This window comes from Phyllostomus hastatus, unplaced genomic scaffold (assembly GCF_019186645.2).
Source record: "Phyllostomus hastatus isolate PE091 unplaced genomic scaffold, TTU_PhHast_1.1 phas_scaffold_1066, whole genome shotgun sequence".
In the NCBI taxonomy this organism is placed as follows: Eukaryota; Metazoa; Chordata; class Mammalia; order Chiroptera; family Phyllostomidae; genus Phyllostomus; species Phyllostomus hastatus.
This window is the reverse complement of record NW_025334004.1, coordinates 13,850,640-13,872,508: the sequence shown is the minus strand read 5'-3', so window position 1 is coordinate 13,872,508 and position 21,869 is coordinate 13,850,640. Positions and strand designations below refer to the sequence as shown.

The 21,869-nt window shown below is 38.5% G+C and overlaps 1 protein-coding gene across 7 annotated transcripts in view; it reads right to left on the bottom strand.

The window, feature by feature from the left end:
* BTRC (beta-transducin repeat containing E3 ubiquitin protein ligase) overlaps positions 1–21,869 on the bottom strand; it is a 181,817-nt gene that overhangs the window by 31,767 nt on the left and 128,181 nt on the right. The gene's annotated exons all lie outside the window — the stretch shown is intronic.

The following is a 21,869-nucleotide window of genomic DNA, read 5'->3' as shown; positions in this document are numbered from 1 at the left end:
GCTAGGAAGAAAAATAAAGCAGGATAAGGGGACACACAAAATTATTATATGGTCCCAAGACTCTTGGCTCCTGGTGTACATACATCTTCTCTCAGTTTTTCAAACAAACATGTAAGTACTGCTGTGATTTAATTAAGGTCCCAAATTAGTTGACCTTAAGGTTAGGAGATTACTCTGGTGGATCTGACCTAATCAAGTAAACTTTTTAAAACAGAGTTTTGCCAGTTGGTTGCAGAAGAGGAAGGAGACCACATGGCAAGGAATGTATCTAGGAGCTGCCAGCCAGGAAGGAAAGGGGGGCTTCAATTCTCCAAGGCAAGGAACTGAGGTCTGCCAACAACAATGGGCTGAGAAGAAAATTTCCCCCCAGAGTCTCCAGAAGAGAAGTCAGCGTGGCCAACCCTTGACTTCAGCCTTGTGATACACTGAGCCAAGGACCCAGACGTGCTGTGCCAGACTTCTGACTTAGAGAACTGTGAGCTAATGGATGGGTGTTGTTTTAACTTCCTAAGTTTGTGGTAATTTGTTATGCAGCAAGTGAAAAAACAAACAAACAACAAAACTAATATAGTTATTTAAGTCTAAGGAGTCAGAAAAAGCTTTCTTAAAGTGATGATATTTGAACTGAAACGAAGAAAATAAGGGAACTAGACATTTATTACACGGGGGAAGAATGGTCTAGGAAATGGAAATTTTGAGAGCAAAGGTCTTGGGTGGCCATCTGTCTGGCATGTTCACGGGACAAGAGGGCCCAGGCAGCAAGGAGAAATGAAGCTGGACAGTAGCCCAAGCCAGATCGCGCAGGCCATTAGGTGGTGGTAGCTAATCTCCACAGAGGGCTCCAAACAATTCCATTCTTCCCTGAACACAAATGCTGTTTCTTCCATCAAGAGGCTGAGTTTGTCCTAACCTTTGAATCTGGGCTTTGACTAACAAAATGTAAAGGGAAAGTGGCATTCTGGGACTTCAGAGCCCAGACAGCGTCTACTCACTTCCTCTTAAAGCTTTGAGCCACCATGTCAGAAATGCAGGCTCCCTGATGGAGCGGAAAAACTGGAGGACAAGAAACTAAGGAGAGGTCACGTGAAGACGCACCTGGAGTGAACGCCTGAGAGTGATATGATCTGGCATCTCTGAAAAGGCTCGCCGCTGTGTGGAGAACAGGCCGTAGGGAACACGAATGGAAATAAGGACACTAAGTAAGAAACCACTTTACAACAGTCCACAGAAGAGACAACGGTCTTTGCACTAGAGTGGTAGCTGTAGAGGTGGTGGGAGATAGCTGACACTCAGTGTGTATTCTGAAGGCAAAGCCAACTGACTTGCGGATAAACTGGATGTGGAGAATGAGAGGAAAAAAGGAGGGGAGAATCCAAGATGGTGGCAGAGTAGGTGGACCAACTGGAATTACAACTAAATTATAGATCATCCTGAATAACCAACTGAAGACTAGATAGTCATTTTTTAATATACTGATTTTTTTAGAGTGAGAGAAACACTGATTTGTTGTTCTGCTTATTTATGCATCCACTGGTTGATTCTTGTATGTGCCCTGACGGAGGATCGAATCCACCACCTTGCCATATCTGGATGATGCTGTAACCGAGCTATCCGGCCAGGACCCAGACTAGCTGAAGAGAAGGCTTATAACCACGGATTTATAAAAGAAGCCAAATTGAGACTGGTGGGGAGGGCGGAGATGTGAAAAAGGCTGGCTCTGCTCTCATGGTACTGCAGTTCCAGAGGCATATCTTAGCTGTGGGTGGTTCCTGCTGAGACATGCGGGGTCTCAACCCCAATCTGGACCCTCCAGCTCAGAGCACCAGAGCTTGGAAGAGGCATCCACATAACATCTAGCTGTGAAAATCAGTGAGGATTCTGTCTGCTAGAAACACAGACATCCTCTTAAAGGGCCAACCCACAAGATTCCATTCACAGCCATTCACACTGGGCTCCAGCAGAGGGAGGGAGGACTGGACTAGAGTTGCGTGAGGAGAGTCATTCTCACATAACACAGACGGCATCTTTCTTGGGTGGAGCACTCCCCTCCATGTGGCATTAGGCTGGGGGAAAAGCAACAGCTCCACCCTCTGGACTCCCTCTTGCCCACAGTACGGAGCTTACATCTTGTGGAGGAGTTAGCTGCCTTGGCTGGGATATAGAGCTCTGGGTGGACTCAGGGGCTGCCAGTGACTGAGTTATGTGATTTTGGGGTTGGGGCTATTCCCCTCACTTTCCTGTGAACCCCACTGGTACTTCCTCCTTATGGGAGGTCCACTGGTCCTCTTCTCCTGGCTTCTAGAAGACCCACTCACCAGACTCCCAGTGGCTTTGCCCTGCCGAGGTTGTGGCACAATCTGGGATCAACTGAATTGTGTGGGTCTAGGGCAGGGGCCACACCGCCCACCTTCCCTGAGGCCTGACTAGCACCTCCCCTTCCTTCATGGGAGATCCACAAGTCCCATCCTCCCAACTCCTGGTGACCCATTCCTTCCGAGCTCCATCTCCTCCTGGCAGAATCTGGGACAGACTGAGTGGTGTGGCTCTAGGACAGGGGCCAATTTTCCTTTGCGTGCCCGACCAGAGCAGGACCATCCCTTCATAGAGCCAAATCTTAGTCTATTTGGGCCTGATAAGCTCTGCTGGCTCACCCTGATGACTCCCTGAGAATATGTAAGGCAAATTTTGATGGATATAAAAGAGACAGACAATAACACAGTGATAGTTGGGGATTTTAACACCTGTTGACATCAACAGATAGATCTTCCAGACAACAAATCAACAAGGAAACAGAAGCCTTAAATGACACACTAGATCAGAAAGACTTAATTGATATCTTCAGAGCATTTTACCCCAAAGCAGTAGACTATACATTCTTTACAAGTGCACATGGAACTTTGTTAGAAAGACCACATGTTAGGATACAAAATAAGTCTCAATACATTTAAAAAGAATGAAATCATATTGAGCATCTTCTCTGACCACAATGGTATGAAACTAGAACTCAATCACAAGAAAAAACCTGAAAACCACACAAAGACATGGAGGCTAAATAACAGGTTACTAAACAATGAGTAGGTTAACAATGAGATCAAGGAAGAAATCAAAAGATACCTTGAAACAAATGAAAATGAGAACACACCCAAAATCTATGGGACACAGCAAAAGCAGTTCTAATAGGGAAATTCATAGCATTATAGGCCTACCTTAATAAACAAGAAAAATCTTTAAACAATCTAACTTTACACTTAAAAGAACTATGTATAAGGAACAACAAACAAAGCCCAAAGTGAAGAGAAAAAAGGAAACAATAAGGATCAGAGCAGAAATAAGTGAAATCCAGTCTAGGAAAAGAAGCAACACAGAAGAGCAATGAAACCAAGGTCTGGTTCTCTGAAAGGAGAAACAAGATCAACAAACCTTTAAACAGACCCATCACGAAAAAGAGAAAGAGGAAAAAATAAACACAATCAGAAATTAAGGAGGAGAAGTAACAACTGACACCAAATAAAAACAAAGGATTGTAAGAAAATATTACAAACAACTATATGCCAACAAACTGGATAATTTGGACAAAATAGATAAATTCCTAGAAACATATAATCTTACAAAACTTAGGAAGAATCAGAGAATCCAGACAGAAAGATTACAACCAGTGAAATTGAATCAGTAATCAAAAGACTCCCAACAAACAAAAGTACTAGACTGAATAGCTTTACATGTGTATTTTACCAAACATGCAAAGAACAACTAACACTCATCCTTCTTAAACTATTCCAACATTCAAGAGGAGGCAAGATTCCCAAGTTCATTTTATGAGGCCAGTATTATCCTAGTTCCAAACCAGATAAAGACACTACAAAGAAAGAAAATTACAGGCCAATATCCCTGATGAACATAGATGCCAAAATCCTCAACAAAATATTGGCAAACTGGATCCAGCGATACATAAAAGATTACACACCATAATCAAGTGGGTTTTATTTGTTTTTGAGTGTCTGTTTCCATCTTCTGTAAAATAATAATAATTATACAATCCAACCATTGGGTTTTTGTGAGGATCAAACAAAACAATCTAAAAAAAAAAAGTGTGCTTAATTTACCTGTCACACAATAATATAATATTATTAACACTTATAATACTGCTGGAGTTGGATTCTCCCTCTTTAAAAAAATATATCTTTCTCACTATGTAATACACATTTTTTCTATTTTACTTTTCATTGAAGTATAATATACATAGAAGTGCATAATTTTAAGAGTACAGCTTGATGAATTTTCACAAGGTGAACATACCCATGTAGGCAGCACCCAGATCAAGGAATGAATTATCACAAACTTCACAATCTCTGCCTTGTGCTCCTTTTTTCAGGTCACTAACCACCCCCTACCCCACTCTACCACCCAAGGATAACCGTTACATATACCGTGTTTTCAGGCTATAAGACGAACCCCCCCCCCATTTGGGAGGAATAATGGTTGTTAATGCTGCCGTTGAGTTCTGTTTACATTTACATTGGTGAAATATTATGTTATTTATGTTATTAAGTATTTTACATTTTTTGCTTCAAATTTTTTTTCCTATTTTCATCCTCTAAAACCTAGGTGCGTTTACTGTACACACACTATTTTTGGACCATAAGATGCACCATTATATATATATATTCCTTTTTATTGAATTTATTGGGGTGCCACTGGTAAACAAAATTATACAGGTTTCACAAGTCCACAACACAATCACCTTTACACTGTATTGTGTGTTCACCACCCCAAGTCAAGTCTCCCCCATCACCATTTATCCCCCCCAGACCCTCCCCCAGTTCCCCTCACCGCCAGCAACCACCACACCATTGTCTGTGTAAACACTATGTTTTTTAAAACTGTCTGCTTGCACAATTGATGGTAGCATTAAAAAACCCATGTGATACTTGGAATAAATTTAACAACATACGTGGAATACCTATAAACTGAAACTATAAATATTGCTAAGGGAATTTTAAAAAGAAATAAATGTAGAGCTAAATTATATTCACAAATTGGATTCAATATTATTAAGATGTTCACTTTCTAAGTGATCTATAGAATCAACCCACTATCAATCAAAATCCCAGCAGGTATGGAAATGTAAAGGACCTAAACTTTAGCCAAAACAATCTTAAAAAATAAAAATGAAGATGAAGGACAAATACTACTGAATTTCAAGACTGACAGTAAAGCCAAATCAAGACAGTGTATGGACAAGCATGTAGATCAATGAGACAGAAGAGAGAGTCCACAAATAGACTCGCATATGGTCAGCAGATTTTTGAGAAAGGTATCAAGATAATTCAACAGGGAAAGGATAGCCTTTTCAACAAATGATTCTGAAACAACTGGATATCCATTTAGAAAAAACAAACTTGTTCTTTAGACCGTATACAAAAATTAGGTGGATTTTAGCTTTATATATAGAACTTCTGGAGGAACATATAGGAGAAAATCTTGTTGCTATTGGGATAGGCAAACATTTCATGGGTTAGTATGTGGCAAAATTTTAACCTGGTTTCTAAATGAAACAGGTAAGAAAATAAAAATCACAACCAGGGAGAAAATATCTGCAATATATGTATTTGACAAAGGACTGGTATCGAGAATATATAAAGAACTCTCAGAACTCAATAAGAAAACAAATAACGTTTTTTGTTTAAATAGGCAAAAGATTTAAAGAGACATTTCACACACAGAAAAGACCCATGGATGGCCAATAAAAACATGAACATCATCAGTGACTAGGAAAATGCAAATTAAAATCATGAGACACCACTACATACTTACTACAGTGGCTACACTTAAAGAGACTGACCATACCAAGTGTTGTCAAAAATGAGGAGTAACTGGGTCTCTCATACACTGCCGGCAGTAATGTGTAATGGTACAACCACTTTAGAAAACTGGCTGACAGTTTCTTATAAAGTGAGACATATACTTACCACATGACCCAGCTCCTAGGTATTTACCACCCCCTCCACGAAAACATATTTCCACGTAAAAACTTGTACATGAATATTCATAGCTGCTGCTTTACTCACATTAGTCCCAAACTGAAAGAATCCCAATGTCCATCAAGAGTGGAACTGATAAACAAACTGTGATATATCTGTACAATGGAAGAGTACTCATTAATAGAAAGAACGAGCCACAGAGGCACAAAATGATAAGGAAAAAATCTCAAAAACATGCTGAACAAAAGAAGCCAGGCACAAAAGAGAACATACTTTATGATTCTATTTATATGAAACTCCAGAACAACAAATATAATTTGCAATGATAAAAACAGATCAGCGGTGGTCTGGGGCTGAATGTGGGGCAGGGCTGACTGAAGAAGGGCAGGAGGAAAGTTTCTGGGGCAGTGAAAGTATTCCATAGTTTGACTGTTACATAGGTGTACACATTTGCCAAAACTCATCAAATTGTACTCTTAAAATGGGTGCATTTTATTATATGTAAGTTACCTTAATAAAATGGATTTTTAAGACTTCTAAGGATAGATATTCCTAAGGAGAAATGCCAGTGTAATAGTAATTTCATTTGCAGCTAAGATACTACATTTATAGAGAACTCTGGAGATAAAGGCTTTTTTGTTATCAACCCTCTTCCCTCTATTATTCTCCCATACAGATTTTTCTACTAATTTCTACAGTAAATGTAACAAAATTTCAATTTGAGAACCTTTAAAAATCCACAAGAGTACAGTGAAAAAGTTCAATTATTAAAAAAACAAAAGGTTGTATATTACAGTGCATGGGAGAGAGGGAATGGTTACTGGTGGCAATGGAATTGATTTGGCTTTCCCAGCAAAAGCCCGATGACTCAACCACTGTTCACATGTCTGGGAAAGCTGACAAACAACCTCAGTTTAATGGTAACACTAACTTTCTGCTGCCCCTGCACATCTCCTTTTCTGTTTACAATGAACAGTTACCTCCAAAAGAAAGAAGAGAGAAGCTGTCAGGTGACAAGCACACAAAATGAAAGAACTTAAGTATTTATACGACTGTCCACAGCTTAGTCCTCAAAGGCTAAGGGCTAACATTCCCCCCCACCGCCCTGAAAATATATTACATGCATCACTTTCAAAACTACCATGAATTTCTCTGAAGCTGCCGCCAGGGCCAGGAGGGAAAAATACACACTTGCAGACACCTACTAGTCTAACCAACACACCACTATAGTATGAAGTGTACTGACTTTGTTAACGGTATAGGTTGGAAGATGCACCATGGACTGGCTAGACTGGATGGTGAAATGACAGATGTTTCTAGTCTGCATGCAAACCTTGCTTTATTTAACCACTAAGAAAGGGTGTGGTAGGTAAAGAAAGAAAATGTTTCAGACATAGGACACCACTTGGAATTAGAGGACCAAAACCTAGGTGAAAAGTAGTATTTATGACTAGGCAGATGCAAATGATATTTAAGGATGCTGTTTGGCTTTAAGAAGGACTCACTCGGAAGGAAGACTGGCATTGCAACCCATGGTAGGGGAAAAGAGATATAATGATTGAGATGATGAATGAATGTAAGAATAAAATGGCAAGGATTGTGCTGGGGATAAGGCTTAAGCCTAGGAGGCACAGGACATGGGTTTTGATTAAGGCTGGATCTTTAGGGTTATCAAGCAACCAACAACAATTTACTGAGTGGCTACTCTGTGCTGGGAACTTTTCTAGGCGCTAGGGAAACTGTGGTGAACAGGTACACAAAGTTTCTTTGCCTTTTCTGGGGAAGAGTACAGGGAGAATGTATAATAAACAAGTCAATTCCAGAAACCAGTAAGTATTGTGAAGAAAACTAAGGTAACATAAAATAGGAGTGAGTAGTACAGCCTTCTTTAACTGAGGTGGTCACAAAAAGATGCTGATGGAAGTAACTAAAGATTTCAGATCTAAATGATGAGAGTCAGTCTTCTGAAGTTTGGGGGAAGGCCTTCCAGACAGAGGAAAGTGCGAGTCAAAGGTGTTCGAACGAAGGAAAGAAAGAAGGCTCGAAGGCTCGTAGAGCTGGGGCAGGGTGAATGAGGCGGACAGTGGTGGGAGACGAGGGTAGTGAGGTGGCCTGGGGCCAGATCACATAAGGCCTTCTGGGCCTCTGTAAAGGGCATGGATTTCATTCTAAGTGTAAAGAGCACCTGAGGTTTTGACGCAGTCAAGCGTGACGTAATCTAATTTATGCTTTAGAAACACTTACACTAGCTGCCACACAGAGAATGGTGGCCGTGGTGCTGGGTGTGCTGGGGAAGTGGGAAGAGGATAACAAGTGCAAAGTTGTGAGAGCAGAGGTAGGAAGACCAACCAGAAGGCTGGTAAAATAATCCAGCAAGTGGTGAGCATGGTTTAATTGGAAAGGGTAGATTAGGAAATGCTTAGAAGAAGGGTTTTACCCTCACAAGAGAGGAAGGAAGACAGAGGGCCTGCTGAGAATTATAAGTCTGAGTTATAATACACATTTACTTCAGTATAACAATTTACTTCTTACTGCAGCTGATTCTTCAAATATCAATCTGGTATGTTAACCTGAATGGGGATGGAAGCAGGGCTCTTGCTCCTGTGGCCAGGAGAAACGAGGCAAACCATTTGGGAGTTTCAAGCGGGAATGGAGGATTTTTAAAAGGTCTGTATTATACTTTCTATTGGCTGTTGCCAGGCTTCAGTTTAATAAGAATATAAAAACACTGATTTTAAAGTTCTTTTTTATTTTTTCTTGATTTCTTTGTAATAATATCTCTTTAAAGAAGTCAACATTGCCTTAGTTGAATTAAGAGGAAATGGTATTGTCTACATTTTAATTAGGAAGGAAAGAAAGAAGCATGCACACCTAGTGATGGAGGTAGTGAGAGCAGACAGGTCCAGGACAGCTCTTGAATTTCCAAAAAGCCAGGGGAGAAAAGAAAAGGAACCCAGAAGGGGTAGAGCCCACTGGCACTTGGGGATCTTTTAACAAGAAGATTTCAAGAGAGACAAAAGACTGTGGCCATAAATTGAACACGTACAATACAATGTGATGAACGCTCAGAAGTGGGACATAACTTGCAACGTTCCAGTTTTCAGTTCTTAAAAAATCCTGAAAACTTCCAGCGACCAAGGAAGTCCATTATCTTTTGGGGGTGAGAGTGCATATGAAAAGAAAATGGTGGCTGTACATACAGACTGGGACATACATTTCAACAGGAGTAAACATCACGTTTCACAGTGGGATTTATTGCATTAATATTTTAACAGCTTCTACTAAATATGATTACATATTAGGTGAACTCATAAATATGTCAGATCTGATTAGTGAACAAGGAAGACAGGAAGGGGCAGATTTGTCAGCAGAAGGAAAGTTCACATTATGAATCTGACTGGTTTCTAATAACCAACAAGAAAAGTGAAGCTTGCAATCACTTTAGTTCTTTTAAATAAAATTCACTGAGAAATGAACTCACAAATGTACCAGTATAAATGATTATTTGAAGACTGGATATTTGCTAATCTTTCTTCCTATTTACTAATTATAGGAAATGCCATATAAAAAATTCACCAAAAGCCAAGGCAAGCCATTTTGACTATCTCTGGATTTTTAAGGTAGTTAAAGGGATAGGATCGTCACTTAACATTTTTAGGTTTCAAACTGGGACTCTTGTTTCTGTAGTGGGTTGCTTCATGCAACTTGATAGCTTCCAGGGTGAGAGGTTCTTTTGTTCTAAACCAAGAAACTCACAGCAGTTTAATTTACTGCTGCATTATTGTAGCTACTAACTACATACACCTCCAAGGCTGGTAAACCCACTGATGTAGACAGTGCCACCTTAAAAGGATTTTTGGATGGGTCTTAGTAATGGGGGGTGGGGGAGGACATAATGTTTAATTATAAGAAATGATTGAAATAGGCACAGACATACCCCGGGTGCCTCTGCACTGCAGCAAGCTCTAAACTTGTTATCGTTAATGGTTTAAATTTCACTGTGCTAATCATTTCAGGACACAAGCCTTTCTTGATAATCTAATGAATTATTCCAACATCCTTCAGCAAAAAAAAAATCCTCCATGACAGCACTAATTACAAGACGTTTTCCCAGTGCTTATGTAAAATATGACAGAGCAGCAGCTTAGGGAATTGCAGAAAACTGCTTCTAATTTCCACTGAGAAACTGACAAACACCTCTCTTTCATCTCTCCCAGCTCTCAAGTAAGATTTAACTTTCTCATTTAGTTAATTACCGAGTGAGGATCATCATTTCCCCGGATCGGAGCGGCACAGAGCCTTTATCGTGTTAACTTGTGAACTTGATCGATGGCTGCTGCTAAAACTTAATAACTTCACCCCCTGGCAAATTGTAAGATAAATATAATAGGAGAAACTCTGACAGTAAAAACCTGCCAGAAATGAGCACTGTGTTTATGTTTCTTTGCAGGCAGCAAAAAAACAACCAACAGCTTATTACTGGTTGCGTGTTACTTATATTTAAAAGACTCCAGGCAGTTAACTTTCTATGTACTGTTAAAACTTTGCTCACAAGATGGGGAAAAATGGGAAAACGCTCAGTGATACAGATTTGGGGAAGTGAGGAAAGAAGAAAAAAAAACAGGGAGAAGAGAAAAGTAAGGTAACAAATATATAAAATCTTTTAAAATGTCATGTTTATCATATGAAATGTCCAAGCAGCATAAACAGGCATAAAATCTTTTAAAAAGAATCTGGACTTCTAGGATACTATATGAACTACATCTAGTAGTGAAGCAAGAAAAATTCACTCACTTAAATTTTTCAATGACCATAAGTTCATGCCTGAAGAATTCAATTAACTGCAGAATTCCTAGATCTCTTTTCAGAAACCCCTGCAGCTAGAAAACCATTCACTAACTACATCATTTAACCCCTTCTGAACTAAGTAGCCTACAGCTAGGAAACGCATAACTTTCTCTAGAACACGTCATCTTCCTCACCTAAGCTACCCAAATGAGAAGGGCAGGGTCCAGAAGTTCTTCTTTTGGTCAAACTTTAATCTGAACTTGGAATTTTAACATTTATCTGTGGAAGAGTTTGTATCATGGCCTAGCATAGCATGAATTTTATGCCTTTTTATAACTAACAGCACCAAGGACAACCAAGTACAAGAATGAGGTCTAGCAGTAACAGTGGCTGCTCACCAAGGCCAGTCCCCTCCACCCCCGAAGCTGATTAACAGGGCTGAAGACAAGTCTATATATAAATTGCCAAGTCTGTCACACTGACCACCCTCATGGTATAGAAAGATTACAAAAAACAAAACGAGCTAAATTTTGGCGAGGACAGAGAAAGGCAGGAAAAATCTTGTGTTTAAGCCTAACGTGTGAGACCACTTAATGTCCGCCATGTGCTCTGGGAGCACCAGGAGCTGAAGTCCAAGGGGCCACCATTCTGACAGCTGAACGAATCTGGAAAACTGAATATCAGAATGGCAAACCAAATTCATACTCACTGGAGGGTCAAATCTTATTCCTCGTTTTGTTCTGTTTTTACTTTCATTAAATAAGGATCTACTGGGGTCAGGCTCAGAAAGATGAAATGATTTTTTTAAAAGAGCACTTTGTAACAGACATACTTTAGAAAATATGAAAAACACAAAATTACAAAGAACATAAAAATTGCCCATAATTTTCACCATCAACAAACAATGTTCACATTGTTGAACATTGCTAGGTATGTATCTTTCTGGTCTTTAAAAAATCAGTCAACAATTTGATGTATGGTGGAGAGGGTGTTACTGTGTCATCTATAGGATTCTTTGTCTATAACATCAAAATAATCATAGCAGGCAAAAGTCATCTCCTTTGCTGAACACCTTAGAAAAGTCAAGATCTGATCCTGGAAGATACAGGGTTACAATGATTGTGACTATGGAAAGGAGGGGAGAGAAGAAGAGGAAGAGGAGACAGGAGGAAGAGGAGAAAGAAGAGAAGAGAAAAGGAAGAAGGGGGGCGGAAGAGGGGGAAGAAAGGGAAGGAAAGCAGGGAGAAGAGGAGAGTAGAGAAGGGCAAGAAACGAGGACAGTGACTGAGGGTGCGGTGAAGGAGAGAGAGAGAGGGGACTGGGGTGGGGCGTGGGTAGGAGAGAGATGGGAAAGAGACGGGAAGGGTAAGTGGGAGTGGGGAGAGATGGCAAAGGGGAGAGAGATGAGGGGCTAGGCAGAGGGGCTAAGAGACGGGGGTAGCAGGGGTGAGGTGGAGAGAGATGAGGGGGAAAAGAATAAATATAACCAAATGCAAAACAGGCCTAGCATTACCAAGCTCACCTGCTCAGAGAAAAAACAATATGATTGTTGGATAAACAGGTCCTCCTCCTATACAATAAACAACAAACATCGAAAGGGACAGGAGATGAAGAACCATTTTCCTAAACCACTACTTAATGTTTCAGGCAGAGTAATAAAGTTTAATTGTCTGGAGTCTGGTTGCTCTTTCTACAAGCTTCCTCAGATCGAGGTTGCTCATCCAAATATTAAATAATGTTAATATTACCAAAATAAAATTTCTGTGATGGGGAAAGTTTAAACTAAGTCTTCTCCCTGACTTTCCCCTCACATCCTCCCTTTATTTTAGCATCAGAAAGTTCTCCCATAAATAACATGGAATGATGGAGGCATTAGCTGCCAGAGGAAAGCACATAAGACACTCTTAAAGCACAATTCAGAAGTACATGGGGGAAATACCGTTGGTTTTAAATAAGAGGAAAGACTCCCTCCTCCTCTTCGTGCTCAAATCCTTACATTTTTGTGTCCAATAAAAAAGGTCTCAGTAACTTGGTTAAACTTGTTCCTGAAGAAAGCCTTTGAGGAGCTACATCTAAAACCTGGATTAGGAAAATACAAGGCTTGGGGACAGGATCTCAAGAAGCCAACTCAGCTTTCTAGAAGAAATTCAACTCTTTCCAAGTGCTTGTTAATGCATGTTAAACGCAGCAAGAAATAATCCTATGAGGCAGCAGCACAGGCCTCTCTTAGCTGCAGTGAGTGAAGTAAATGACTTGTAACTTTTGGAAGTCTTGGTTATCTGCAGGTAAAACTTTAATAACCCTTGGAGCATCAAGGGACTAAAGACATTTCTCTCTGGAATAGCCGGGTAATTGTTTTCTTAATTTATCCAGGAAAAAGCTTAGTTTGGAAGCAATGTCTGTTTTTTCAGCAGAGGTGATCAAAATAACTTGCTAAGATTCACATAAGTTAGTTGTGTTCAGACAAAATTTTAAAATGTGGTTGTTACATAAAGTGTACATTTTTTCTAAAATGAAATTCTGGCCCTTCTTCTTTTTAATGACAATAAAGCGCCATGTCAAGGACTGACTGAATGCAGAAGACCTACAGGGCTGCTTTGCATAGATGAGTAAGTACATCTTCCACAGTCAAAAGAGGTTTACACGAGCACCAAGACCACAATCACCGAACTGAAGACAGCTCAAATGCCCTTCTGAAGGCGTTATGTTTGTGTAATAAAATAACATAAAGAAATAACACCGTAATTTGGACGTGACTCTATCCCAGCTCTATCATTTACTTGATGTATAATCTCGGCTGAGTTCCTCACCCTCTCTGTGCCTCAAGTTCCTTATCTGTAAAATGATGATTCTTATAGTACTTACCTGGAAGGGTTAATGTTAGAATACAAATAAGATAATAGATGTTAGGGCATTTGGCAGAGTACCTGGCACATAGTAAGGGCATTAGCCGTCATTATGCTTTTAACTAGAAAGAACTGTAATGTACATAATTGCTGATCATAATTAGCTTAACACTTTACTAACTACAATCTTCTTTGCTTTTGTAATAATTTTATGCCAAGAACCTTTTACTTTTAAACTCTGAAGGCAGAGATTATGACATAAGCCTTTGTATCTAGGTAACAGCAGCTCAAAAATTGGTAAAGTGAATTTTTAATCCTAACTAACGTCAGGAGTGGATATCGCTTTTTGGAAGTGCAGTGGTAAACTGCCTCGTGGTGTAAACATAACTGGAGCCGTCTTCTCTCATCAGGGATGATGTCATAACTACATTGACACTTTGTCTAAGTACTTTAACTTGGTGACCTTTAACCCATTGTTTTCTTAAGATTACTTTCAATACTTGTATGTAGTAATAAAACATGTAAACATTACCATGCAAAATTTAAGAATCAAAACTGACTGTATACTTGAAAATTGTATGGTTCTGTGAACTGATGTCACCCCAATAAATTCAATTAAAAAATCAAATTAAAACTGAACTTCCAAAAGGAATGATGATTGACATTTAACAATTGGAAAAGACAGAAAAAAGCAAAAGACAGACCTGAAAAAATTCTATAATATGGAATAAAAAAACATTTGAACGTCAATTTTTTTCCCTTTCTATCTGTCAGAGCAATTGCCAAAACATATTCCCATAAAACTTAAGTTTATTGAGGGAAGGACAGTAAGGAAATTAATTAGAATGGTAATAAGGACTCTTAATGTATCATTGGTTTCTACCAAAGAGCTAACATCCTGTAGGACACAGAGTACGTTTCGCTCCCTTCAGACTCTCTGGCTGGTTTTAGGAATCAGCCAAGACAGAAGAACTAGGGCTGAAACCCGGACTAAAGCTCCAGCTGTCATAAGCATCCACCCTCCTTTCCCTCAAAAACTAGCAGAAAAAGTATTAACTTGTGACTTTGTCTGAGGGCTATTTACATTTCCCTCACATAGGCACTATTTTTATGGGGTTCCCTGAGCCAGAGACTACAGATTTTTGATGTTTCTGAGGAAAGACTGAATCTTGAGGGCCACAAAATAATTTTCTGTTTTAGAATTGGACCAAATCCCACCAGGGATTTATGTGTATGTATTTGTTGGAAATGAAGGCAGGCCCTGGCTGGGTGGCTCAGTTGGTTGGAGTATTGGCCCGTACACCAAAAAGGTTGTGGGTTCAATACCCAGTCAGGGCACATACCTGGGTTGTGGGTTTGATCCCAAGTCTGGGCATGTGCGGGAGGCGAACAGTGGATGTTCCTCTCTCACACTGATGTTTCTTTCTTTCTCCCCCTTCATCTCTCTCTCCCTTCCTCTCTCTCTAAACTCAATAAAAAAAAAAAAAACATATCCTTGTGTGAGGATGAAAAAAACAAAGACGGAAAATCAGGAAGACAGTTACATCCACAATGCACTTGATTTAGAAACAGAAATGATATTCTTTCTTTGCATAACCTGGCTTCTTAAAGCATGAAGTGGTTTCTAGAAAGACATTTTCTGGTTTACTAACTAACCTTTTTACTTCACCTGGGTGTGGGTTAAGCTCACATGAAGCACTATAAATATGAAACTCAAGAGTAGCAATTGTCCCCCCATGAAATTTTTCTGTGTCAAATGTTTCTGAAGTTATTCTGTCTCTATTTTCTGTTTAAGTAACACATACTGAAATTCGATGCTTTGGAAACAAACCACTGTAAAAAGTTTTCTTATAACCGACACACATGTATTGGGTTGGCCAAAAACTTCATTTAGATTTTTCCGTAAAAGACACATTTTTCATTTTCACCAATAACTTGATTGATCTGGATATTTTGAGTATGTTGGCTATTTCTTGCGAGGTATAATGTTGATTGTTCCCAATTAATGTCTTGATTTGATCGCCATCAACTTTGACTCATCTACCTGACCACGGAGCACCGTCCAGCGAGAAATCTCTGGCACAAAACTTCGCAAACTACTTTTGACATGTTCAATCAGTCATAGCACCTTCTCCATACACTGCAGGGTTTTGGGGGTCTTTTTGCATTTCAGTTGCACTTTTACCTTTTTTGAAATAAAATAAAACATAATATGCCAAAAAATGTTGCTTATTTTCTTCCATCTTCAATATTAAAATGGCTACACAAAAATTCACCAATTTTGATAAGTTTTTTAAAAAATGCACACTGATATGACAGCTACCACAATACAATCTAACAAAATAATTTCAAATGAAGTTAATGACAGCTAAGCACTATTGGAGCCATCTTACAGAAAAAAGCAAACAAACAAACTTTTTGGCCCAATAAATAGCCCCACAACAAAAATGAGGGAGCGTGACAGCCCAGTCCTATCACTTATCAGCTACGTGATTTTGGGCAAGTCTCTACTGCCACAAGATGTCATCTGTAAAACGATTGGTTGGTGGGATAATCTGTAGCTCAGTCTGGCTTTATATTTTGAGTCTATGACTCAGATCCATGTTATATTAAAAGAGCTGAGCAAAATATTAAAAAAGAGACTCATTGTTTATATTTTCTTATTAAAAAACTAACATTAGAGTTTAAGGATACAAATCAAGTGAAAAGAGAAATATTTTTCATAACATAATATTACTTGGGCAAACAATAGACTATAAAATTCCAAGAATAAGTCAGGCTTTTCTGTAACAATTGAGGTTTTTATGCAAAGAAATGCTATCATTTTGAGTGACACCTATACAGGTAATATTACTATTCTGACTTTTCTGCATGCTAAAATATTCCATAATTAAGAACTTAAAATTTTATTAAGTGTTAACCTTTCTCAGGGCTGACACTAGGATCTGAAGACCCATTAATGTCTTCTTAAAGTTTTGTGTCTCAATTTGCCTCATTTCTTTCATATTTGCTGTGTTATTTTCCCAACTATCTCTCTTCACAGTTCCCAGTATTTAAGGGAAGGTTTTCTAGAAAACTGTCAATAAATGAGTGTATCTTTTTATTAAAAAATCCCTTTACTTCACACAATGGCAAGAAATTATATAAATTTAATATACCAACTTGTCTTATTTAGGGCTAAATCAAAGCAGTGGGGCTACACGAAGAGTCTGCAAACAGATATGAAAAGCCTACTGGGATCCTCCTAATGCTTTATCAAGGTTATAGTGGTCAAGATCAGATGGCTGCTGTTCTCTGCCAGTTTAATTTTCAGCATTAGAGCCCATAGCTTGCTCTATCTTAGAGACCTTTTTCTTTCAGATTCCAAAGGCCAAAAGTGTCCCCAAGGTCAAGGTGACATATTAGCTACTATAATAGATAAATGAATATGGAAAGAACTGAAGCTCAATTTTCATTTGAAAAACTACGTTACAAAGAGAATGTGTGGCATCAGCTTCTATGGTGATAGTATCTTCCCCAAATGAGCAATCTAATGGGCCTACATTGTAAGTAAGCAAAGCTGGAAGAGTGGGCTGATATCAGAATGGACTTGGACTAACAGTAGCAGCAACAATGCGGGATGGAGTTCGGTGGAAAACAGAGTCAAGACATTTTGGAGGACACAGTGTTAGGGATAATAGCAAAGAGGCTGGGCATTACTTTTAAAGTCAGCATACTACACGGTGTCAGACAAGCCTAGGTTCAAACCCTGTGTCTGCAATGTACAAACTATGCAGACTTGAGTAAGCTAGTTCTCTGTAAGCCTCAATATTTTTTCATGTGGAAAGGAGGTAAGACCACCTATTTCCCAGGGTTTTAAATGAAATATAGGAGATTACATATAAAATGCTAAACACATTAAGTCAGGCACATAACGTCACATAAATGTTATTGTTTGCTATATGTAGAAACCATTGCAGCAATTCAGGCTGTATGAGGACCTGCCCACCAAACTCTGAAGCTGAGTTTTAACTGAAACTCCATACTAAATGACGCAGGAAGGGGAATTATGAATTGGAATCTTTTAAAATACACTAACTTGTTTGGGCACCATTAGCAGATGTGACTGGGGACAGAACGGTGAAGAAAGAAAAGAAAAAAATAATTTAAGATGTGATTAGATTGTAAGAACAGATCAGTAAGCCAGGCTCAAAGGCTCTGGGCAAAATCGGAGGAAACTACATTTTAGGAATGTTTGTATGTACTGAGTTATTGTTGACTCTAACATTTATATGGAAATGCAAATGGCCAAGAATAACCAAGGTTAACATTAAAGAAAAACAAAAAACAGGAGGTCAAGATTTGACAGAAAAAGCATATATATATATGGTCATGTAATTTATGACAAAGAAAACAATCCAGTACAGAGGGAAATATTTTAATAAACGGAGCTGCACCAACTGAGTATCACATAAAAAAACCCCACCAAACTTCTTACCTGTACCTAGCACCACACACCAAAATCAAATGGATTATAGATGTAAATGTGAAAGGTGAAAACGAAAATTTAAGAAGAAAACATAAGAGATATCTTTAGGACACTGGGGTAGACACAGGTTTCTTAAGTAGAATGTCAAAACACTAATTATATAATATAAAGATTGACATATCGGAGTATAGAAAAATTAAGGACCTCTATTCATCAACAGAGATCATCTAAAAAGTGCGAGGGTGAAGCGCGGAGCAGGAGAAAACACGTGCAACACACAGGAGACAAAGGACCTGTACCCAAATTTATTTAAAAACTACAAGTCATTAAGAAAAATACATAAAACCCAGTAGAAAAATGGACAAAATGCTTGAACAGACACTTTACATTTAAATGGTCAATTGACTTATAAGACTATGCTCAACTTTAAATGTTACTGGAAGTTTAAATTAAAAGTGATAACAATATGTATATTAACAAAACTGAACTGTACCACTTAAACATGGTTAAATTTTGCTATATGTTTTTTAAAAAACTCCATAAAGTGATACTGCTGTTATACAACACCAGAATACTACAATGAAAAGGCCACACAAGTGCTGGTCAGTAAAGAAAAGGAACAATGGAACTCTCGCTCACTGCTGGTAAGAGTATAAATTGGGACCACCAGTTTGAAAATCCCAATTCCCTTCCTAGTCACATACCTAATAGAATACATGTATTCACTGTACATACTCACCAAAAGATATATACATTTTTTATAGTTATCAAAATCTGAAAGCAATCCAACTGTCCATTTACAGGAAAACAAAGAAATAAACTTGGTGCATTCACATAATGAAATACTGGATGTCAATGAAAATTAAATGAAAAATCACAACTATCTACAACGATATGACTCTCAAAAACATTGTTGAGTGAAGTCAAAGAGTAAATAATGTGCTGTATGATTCCACTTATATGAAGCTCAAAAACAGACAAAACTGATGTATCACGTTAGAAGTAGGGATAAATGGTTACCACCCTTGGAATGGGAGTGACAAAGAAAGCAGGAGTAGGCGAGTAGGTTTCTGGAATGTTCTTTTACTCTCCTTCCTTCTTTCTTTTAAAAAGAATCTTTGTGATGGTTACACAGGTGTATTCACTTTGTGAAAATTCACTGATTCAAATTCAGGGTCTCCTGAATACTGTATTAAAAGGAGATGATTATATTCATACAAAGAGAGAGAAGGATGAATAAAGTCCTGTTTGGTAACAGACAGATAGTTCTAACCCCTTTTTTCTGATATAAAAGAAACAGGAAGCTGTAATAAAAAAGATTTAAATTTCTGCCACCGAACAGCGTTAGCCTCTGTCTTCAATTGTGACCCTACGGCCACATACAGACAATTGTTCCCATACGCCACTGCTCTGAACAAGGTTAGAGCTCCCTCTAGCACTTTTAACTCAGGAAACACCACAGGCCCTTACAGAGCTGACACATTTTGGTGCTGCCCACGGTTAAATGCAATATGGCGATTTTTATTTTTAATTTGCTTTAATTGTTGCTATGATATGAATAATTAATAGGCTGCCTAAGCCAGTTTTGTAAAGTTCACAATACAGAAAGCCAGGAGAGAAATATCTATTTAGAAAAGAGGCTTAAAAATGGTTGTAACTGTTATGATGTTAGAGAATCTGGAATATTTATTCATGATTTGTGGCAACATTATATCTCACCAACAAAGAAACATGCTACCAGGCACTTCCTACAAAAAAATTCTTCTCGTCTTCATCTATCTCTCTCTTCACAGCTGCACAACCATTGTACCTACAGTACTGGATAAGAACAAAGTAGGTCACTGTTAGGAGAACCTTGTTCTTTGGTGGAGAAGAGCAAGGTTTGGCTGTAAACACTTAACCTAGTTCCATCCATTCTAAACAAGTATTTATTAGCATTAAATAACCCCCTGGACAATCCAGACCTATTCAAATGGAAGCCTGTATTCTTTCCTCATGCTTGTAAACTCCCATCCCCACTGACACCTTAACCATTTGGAATTACGATATCAATGCTTCCACTCAGCAATGTCTGTTTCATGTATGGATATAGCCATAAAATATAATTTAGATATGATGTTGTAATCCTGTGCACTCCAGGCAGAATTTGAGCAGACGCTAAAAGTTCAATGATTGTAATACAACCATCTGGGAATGTAGCCAGAAATAAAAGGAGTTTAATTTCTCATTTTCCCCCACCCTGGAAACACTGCTTTTCGACACTTGTTAAAATTAATACAAATATAAAACTAGCTATAATTAATAAGTTCCTTGAATCAAGAAGAGGGAATGAGAGAATGAAAAAGAGACTAGAGTCACCTTAAAAGTATACTCATTTTAGCAAAGACTATATTATATATTATTCACTATTCTGCATTCTAAAATTAAGAAATATTTTTCAAAGATTTATTTATTTATTTTTGGAGAGAGGGGAAGGGAAGGAGAAAGAGACGGAGAGAAACAGCAATGTGTGGTTGCCTCTCACATGCCCCCTTACTGGGGGCCTGGCCTGCAACCCAGGCATGTGCCCTGATGGGGAATCGAACCAGCGACTCTTTGGTTCACAGGCCGGCACTCAATCCACTGAGCCACACCAGCCAGGACAGTAAGAAATAACTTTTTTGAGTTATAATATGAAACAAACATTTCCTATCAACCAGTTTTTAGCATATAGCGCCCTCAAAAAGTGTGTCCATAATTAAAGGAAACTTTAGCAGTTTCCAAAGGAAATTTTTACTTTTTTTTTTTAAAGCATTCTAAATGGAAGTTAATACTGGGTTGGCCAAAAAGTTTGTTTACTTTTTTCCACGAAATGAAAGACCACTTTTCATTTTCAACAATAACTTCATTGATCTGGATATTTTGAGTATGTTGACTACCTCCCGCATGATATAACATTGGTTGTTCTCAATTAATGTCTTGATTTGATCATTAGCAACTTTAACTCAACTGTGGAGCATAGTCCAGCAAGAAATCTCCAGTATAAAACTTCGCAACCACTTTTGACATATTTGATCAGTCACAGCACCTTCTACATACACTGCACAAATCTTTTTTGTGTTTCAGTTGCATTTTTACCATTTTGAAAAAATAAAGCATAATATGCCAAAAAATGTTGCTTATTTTCTTCTATCTTCAATATTAAAATGGCTGAACAAAATTTCACCAATTTTGATAAGTTTTTAAAAAAGATTTTATTTATTTACTTTTAGAGAGAGGGGAAGGAAGGAGAAAGAGAGGGAGAGAAACATCAATGTGTGGTTGCCTTTTGCATGCCCCCCACTGGGGACCTGGCCTGCAACCCAGGCATGTGTTCTGACTAAGAATTGAACCTGCAACCCTTTGGTTCTCAGGCCCACACTCAATCCACTGAGCCACACCAGCTAGGACTGATACTTTTTTTTTTTTTTAATGTGCGATGATATAACAGCTGTCACAATACAGTCTAATGAAATTGTTTCGAATGAAGTTAAAGACAACTAAACACTACTAGAGCCATCGTATGAAAAAAAAACAAACAAACTTTCTTGGTCAACTGAAGGCAAACCAGTACAACTTCCTTGCTCATGCTCTACATACACGCAAGCACCCCTCTGACAATGACAGAAGTACACCGGGAACCTCAGCCCTGGACCTGTCCTACACATACAACAAAGCCATGATGCCAACTCACCACGTAGTTTGGTTTTGCATCACATCTACTGGTCCATTAACATGGCCACATTCATTCCAAGGGCAGCTCAAACT